We start from the raw sequence: 7,733 nt of genomic DNA, 5'->3' as shown, positions 1-7,733 counted from the left end.
AAGTTAAGAATACGAAAATCATTAAACTCATACAAAAATACATGATAATCATATAGAATATTCAAATAGATGTAGTTATTTACCTAAGAAGGGACAAACCTATGTAAATATAGATGCAATCTAGTCAAGTTTAGCCCACAAAGATTATATCTCTATTTGATGGCTCTTTCTCATCTTCTCCATCTTTATCCGATGGATCTGCCAAATCTCCTCCATCGCTACTTTTAGACTACAAACCTCTGCAGTGCTACTACTTTGTCTGGCATCTTGGGTATATCTGCTCACTGCAAATATCTAAGTGAGGGTAACTCCAATGTCATAACCCCTCACTCGACCATAACCCATCACATATTAATGTTTAAAAAAAATATAACTAATAAAAAATCATTGCATAAATCAAATATGAAAATATACAAGTATATCTCTTGACTCTTTCCAAACAAAGCCACCATCTCAGTCGGTGTGAGTCATCTTATAGAACTTCACCTCACCAGGCTTCCTTCCATGCTCTTCCATCTACAACAAAAAGTATATTGGCAAGCTATATATTATCCATGATACGTGATATATGATGGAAGATGCATCCATACGAATTCAAAAAGTTTCATATCTACGAATATATGATTGAGTAATTTGAAATATAACAAAGAGTTTCAAAGAAATTTACAAATTCATCTTTACATCTTGCATAACTTTTCGAGCCTGATGTGTGAAAAACTGCCTAAGATGCTCGTGCAGCTCTACTAATATCCAAATATGTCTGCAAAAAAAAGTAAACAATGGCATATATTCGATGCATATATTTACAATCTATATTAATAATAAATATAATATAAGGTATTGAGAGACTATACACAATTTGTTCTCTTTCGGAAAATCAGTAGAGAACAAGCTCCCTCCACTAATGAGGTCATACATCAGGAGGACAATTACGAGCAACTTTCTTCTCTATTATACCCTCGCTCTTGTAGTATGTCTTCAACTTTTTCTTATATTCTTTTCATTTACGATTGAGAGACTTTAGCATCCAGTCATGGCTCTTTAGAGGGAGCACAAACTTACTCTAAACTTACTCTACACCAAAGTAAAGAATATTATAACAATGTTAAATCAAAATTTATAATACTATAGTAAGCAATTTAACATATAATACCAAATTCACATCTTTACCTGTACAACTCTAAGAAGCTCAACCTTATACGAAGGAAGCATATCATTCTACTTTGTATAGTTGAGCGGACATAAATTATATAGAATCAAAGCATATCATTCCAAGTGTTGTATATAGAACTCATTGTTCGAAATGGATTGAATCCATCAGTAGCTAAATCCAGCCTAACACTGCGAACATCAGAAACAAATTCATAATGCCTATCTTCAAATACTTTCCATGCTAAACTATCCCCTGGATGTCTTAATATTCCATCTTTTGTACGACCATCATCATGCCATCTCATCGAGGAAGCTGTCTTTGATGATGCAAATATCATTTTCAATCTAGATATGAGAGAAAATACCGTAAAACTTTGGCCGATTTTTTTTTAGTCTGTGCAGCATTCACTTCATTTAACAAATCGTGCTCATCTTTTTTATATTTTTTCTATCATTAAGATCCATATATTCAGCATGACTCTTAGTTAACATTTTTACCACAGTATAAAATACAACATTCGGACAACTGTGTATCTTCTCTTATCCAAGATCCAATTATTTTACTAATTTTTTGGCTTTATAGGAAGATGATGGCGAAGTAATATCTTCTAAAAATGCATCCTTTAATAATTAAAATAGCATAGTGAAAGACTTGCTAGACCACCCATTTAAATATTTGAAATAGAATAAATGCAAAAAAAAAATTCAAAAAATTCTTACAAATAGTTCTTGATCACAATCTTTCACCAAGTTATGATACTGAGTTGTATCATCATTAGAATTAGTAAATTTACACTCATTACCTATTCAGCTGCTTTTTGTCCTCTACTAAAATCTGTTAAATTTTCAATACCATGTACAAAAGCATCTCTGAGTAAACTCCTTATATCATTTTCTTCTACAAAAATCTTTTTTGTGTTACCGAATCCAAAACTAGAGGTGTGTTCTATATAGGAGGGTTGGTTACATGAAGACGGCAATATAAAATCTCCATGAAATACTCATTCACTATAACTTTTTAAAAAATCATTCCACACCGAATATTCTTTAACAATTTTTGGAGCGAGAGAAAAATAATTTACATATTTTCGATATAGACATAAAATCTTTTCATTCATATTAGCTTTTTCAAAAGCAAATTAAATAAAATCTTAAACTCCATCCAAATATTTTTTTCTAGATCTCGACTTATTTATCCAACTGTTGTCTATTAGAATACTGATTGAATTGTAACTAATCTAAACAAGATAAGTAAAAAAAATATTTAATATTATATTCAATAAAAATTTATAAGAAAAAGAACTTAGTAACTGACATATACTTTATAAACTTTGATTGTAGTACGTATATTAAATTCTCAATGCACAAGCAATTAAGTTGGTAATGAGAGGACAAAATTTTTCATTTTTATCAACACATGCCCACCACATAATAAGGCCAAGAACACACAATGTCATGTACAACGTCAACGTCATGGCCAAGGATAGCAAAATTGACATTTTGTGACAGTTATTAGAATATGGAGTTGATCCAACTCCAAAAACTATGTCCAGAGGATACCACTTTCATGGACCATAAGAATGAAAGCAATTTCAGACTGATTAAGAGTAGCATGCACCAGTGTATGCTTAGAATTGTAATCCCAAAGATATTACGAAAATTGACATTTTGTGACAGTTATTAGAATATGGAGTTGATCCAACTCCAAAAACTATGTCCAGAGGATACCACTTTCATGGACCATAAGAATGAAAGCAATTTCAGACTGATTAAGAGTAGCATGCACCAGTGTATGCTTAGAATTGTAATCCCAAAGATATTACGCATGGATGTTCCTTCAAATAAAAACTGTAGGCAAAGACAATAGAGACAATAGCATTGCATCATTACTATAGTATTACAACATGATCATGAATCTCGTGATGTAATGTCATCTATTATTTGCAAGTCTGCATAGTTGTATCTATTTATACAGATTTGAAACCAAAATGAGGGTCATAGTGTCAGGACATGTATCATAGAGAGAAAATTGTAGAGATTAAGTTGACTCACTTTTATTGTATAGGTTTGAAGGGACAATGAGAGATGCTAGCAGAACTAGAGATACAGGTCAAACAATTTGAGAAAGAAGGATACTGCAAAGAAGATGATCACAATGCAGCTAGAGATGCCAAGATGGATGTGCCATGAAACATGAAAAACGGAGCACATAAGTAGTAATTAGGGAGAGGAAAAAAAAGATAACATATGGATGACCAACGGAAATGGGTTGGTCACCTGGATGGAAGGCTAGGTGCGGCTAAAATAAGGGCATATAGAGGATGGGAAGAGCATTGTGAACTAACAAGAAAGTAATGACAACATGAGAATCCTATGGGCTATCCATAAAGGATAAAGGATTCGGTCTAGCTTTCGCTTGCTAATCGTTTACTCAGATAACAACATATAGTGGTTGGCACTGTGAATACAGAGTGGGAGCTCACATGAGATAACCCTCCTTGATGTTGCCAAGAATAAAGAGTGGTAAACCTTCAGCGCCGGTTAAAAAGATCCCATGCTTGGCTATAATCCAATTCGATCTAGATGGAAATTTTGTGGATGATTAAAGATAATCAACCTCTGATTTAAAAAACTAAAGCTCATACCTTCAATTTAATCAACCCCCAATAACAAACAAGGAATGGTAATCAGTAATCAAAAATCTAACATACATAAAATCAGTATTCAAAGATCTAACATGCATAAAAAGCCTGTTTAAATCAAAGATCTAGGATCCATTGTCTTCATTTCCCTCTTAAATATCAAATTAATATATGTGATATTTACAAGACGTGATTTTCTTACTTGAGGAGGACGAGGAGGAAGAGGAGAAGCTCCAGTGGAGGGCTTTCTGGAGGAGGAGGACGATGACTCTCGGCCGGAGAAGAGAAGAGGATTTGGGGCTCTTGGCCGGAGAAGAAAGAAGAGTTGAGCTCTTGGCCGGAGAAGAAAGCAGATTTGGGGCTCCAGTGGAGGTTCTGCAGTTGCCGAAGGAGAATTTGGGGTTGGTGGAGGATGAGGGATTGAGTAGGGTTGGAAAAATATATAGCTTTCGACGACGCTTATCAGCATTGTCTTGTTATTGGATTCCGACAATGCTTAATCACGTCGTCTAATAACCCCAACGCCTATTTGCGTCGGCTAATTCAACACTTTCGATGACGCTTACCAAAAAGCGTCAATAAAACCTTGAGGTCTATTGCCGATGCTATTAATCGTTATTATTTGCCGATGCTAATAAAAAGCATCGGCAAATTTTGGCGCGGTACATAACTTACCGACGCTTCCTTCTAGCGTTGGCAAATAACAGTCGGCATTATCTTTTATTCCAATAGTGCCATATTGTCTAAATGTTATTGAAACCCAACCATTTTGATTGGACCAAACTATGACACTAGGTTAGATTGAGCCTAAATTGGCATTTATTTGTAGTACTAGACCAGGTTTATGTTAGAGAAATTTCATCCTTGATAGGCTTGATAGTGATAGGGTTTTTGATGACATGTCACATGCTTTCTTATTGTTCAAATTAATCTTATGTTTAAGATGGAATAGCAACAAAGTCTGGAATTGTTGTCCTTGATAGGCTCGTAACCTCCATCTTTTAGTGGTAATTTAACAAAATCAACAGGAAACTCTATCATCACCTTAGTCATTAAGCTTCATGCTTCTTTGATCTAAAATGATTTATGGTTGAAGTTTGATTTCTCCATTATTTGTGACATCTGGTGGTATTAATGGCTCCAAACACTGAGACTTTGTATTAAGGATTTAAAACTGTGAACCTAGCTTCCATGTCGATGTAGATAGTTTTTCCTTCCCTTGCACCTAAGCAGTATCAATAAGCGCCTATCTATAGTTTAGGGCAAATGTGACAAATACTTCCTTTGCTCCTCTTCAATTTCTACTTCTTGGACTATAGATATAATGACCACTAAACATATGGTTTCTTCTTTAGTTTTACATTCCCCATCTAGACTCACTTTAGTTCCACAAATAAAGCTTCATAGTTGTCTAATGGCTATAATTTTCACTATTGATTATATTTTTCCTTGGTTCTCTCCTCGATCAATAATTTCTTTTATGTTTGCCAAATTTTATCTCTATTTTCTCTTTTATCAACTAATAGATATTAAGCCTTGTAGTTGATCAAGTTCTTTTTAGCACTTCTTTTTTGATGAAAGGGAGGAAGAAACTCCTCAACGACAAAGAAATACAAGAAATTCTAGAGTATGTCCCTATGGGGCGAGCAAAAAAAGAAAACACAAAGGATTCTTAGGTTAATTTAGAATTAGAGTAATATAAGAATGATAGCAGACAGGAGATCATATTAGAGCAATAGCCAAGAGGTCTGACTTAACAAATTCTTGTCTACCAAGGTCTTAGTGAATCCTTAGCCTTCTTTTAAGCCCAAAGAGAGCTCTCTATTCACTTTTGTTGATGGGGAGTGAACATGCACTTTAGTTAACAGATAGAGAACAACTAGGGCATAACAATATGTACATATATTGAATAAAGAATAATGACATATTTTATTGTTTTAAATATTGATTTTTCAGCTACCAATTAAGAAGATTAAAAACTGCATCAAAGAGTTCAGCGATCCATGTTGAATCATGAAGCAATTTGGAAACAACCTAGGATTTCACCCAAATAAGCTTGCTACGAAGCGTTTTTGGGATTCATTGGCTTGGATAAGCATATAAGATCTATCTAATGCATAGATGATGTGAGACTGAAAAAACACTTGTACGGATTTTTACATGCTCCCTCATTAAGCTCTAGCATCCTTGCCATGCTAATAGTCCAAATCTATTTAATAATAGTTTCAATTAATTATTTAACATTATCTGATTGATATAGGTCGCATCCAAGAATTTTGTTTCCTAGCTTCTAGACTGGCCATGATTGTACTCCAACCTGACGTTACTCCTGCTACACTTCAACCTGTGGTTGGCAATCAAAGTGTTGCACTTAGGCCTGTAACTAGTAGTCATAATCAGAGTGTTACACTCTAGCCTATGACTGATAAACACTCATCGCATCAAGCCCAAATGCTCCCCTTTTTACCCTTCTAATTATTATATCATAATTATGTAATGCTATATTTCATATTAGAATAGCCACCTATGCTCCTGTTCCATTTTAGTTAAAATTTCTTTATGAATTATATATTCATGATATGCATACTTAATTAAGCATAATAGAATATTATGTGGAATAATACTATATCATACTCATCGGCATATAAAATATCCATAACTATGCAGTGGAAAGGGATCTTTACCTCCATCGGTAGGGCAATCAACTAAATGTGATAATCTTGATATGTAAGCACATCTAACACACCCAATTAACCTTGCTCGATATAATAAAATCTAGAAATCAACCTTCTCGTTAATCTGAATAATTTATTATTATTATTTAATTTTTAAGTTTTTAAAAATCAACCTAGCTTTGATATCATTTGAAACAACCGAAAAATCCAAATAATATTTTTTGTCTAGCCTTTCTAGGTGAGGTCCTAGGTTTTTTTAGATAGAGCAACTAGAGAGGTAGCCTAAGATTTCATTGATGCTTTATAAGATATCAATCAAGAGGTGGATAACAATGAAAATAAAATAATAAAAGATGGAGAAAATGGATATTATAGTGCCAACTTTTGGACTATCAAAGGATGGTTTTTCCAGATAAGCTTGTAGGAAGAGAACTCACAAAAGCTATACTTGGGCAGTAAGCATGGAAGAAAAAACAAATATATCTGAATTTTTTTCAAAAATACCTTTGGTAGCATGCATGAGCTAATGCAATACGTCAACCATGAGAAAGAAGCTACCGAATAGAGAACAAAGGCTATCGATGAGTTACTAAATTTCGAAGAACTTAAGAATAAAGAAGAAATTGATGTGGCAGAAATTATTGAATTTAACACTACCAAAACTGATTTTTTTTTTTTCTCAATCCCTCAAAATCTTAGAATCCTTCTAATATGCAATGTTTCAGAAATTAAAATAAAACAAGAATTATAATGAGTTAAAACAAAATAAGAATCAACTTTATATGAGTTGTTGAAACTTTGATTAAAGATTAAATAGAGCAAACACTATTGATAGTTCATTCAAATCAGAGTTCATGTTGTTGATCGTAATATATATTAGAAATATCTAGAATATGCAAATTTTATATACTTCTACGCTTGACAAGAATTATGAAAATTAGAATAACATAATGAATTAAGTACAATAATTTTTTATTTTTAAGTAAAACAACATGAATGACAATGAAAACATAAGCAAAAGTACAAAAATCAAATATAAATTTGCTAAAGAAAATAAATAACAATAAAGTTAAAAACTTCTAATATAGATTAAAAATAAAATGAAATAATAAAATATTTTAAAAAATAGGGTGCCTCAAAAAAATTAATTTAATAATTAAAAATAAAAATATAATAAAATATTGTAAAACAAATAAAAAATGAGTTCATAAAACAAAACATTATATAGCAGAACTAAAACCAAAAGTTTTATCTGACCCCCAAA

Source organism: Phoenix dactylifera, chromosome 3 (assembly GCF_051530095.1).
Source record: "Phoenix dactylifera cultivar Ajwa chromosome 3, Ajwa_hap1_PhDact_Kaust_v1.1, whole genome shotgun sequence".
NCBI classification, from domain to species: Eukaryota; Viridiplantae; Streptophyta; class Magnoliopsida; order Arecales; family Arecaceae; genus Phoenix; species Phoenix dactylifera.
This window is presented reverse-complemented; position numbering follows the sequence as displayed.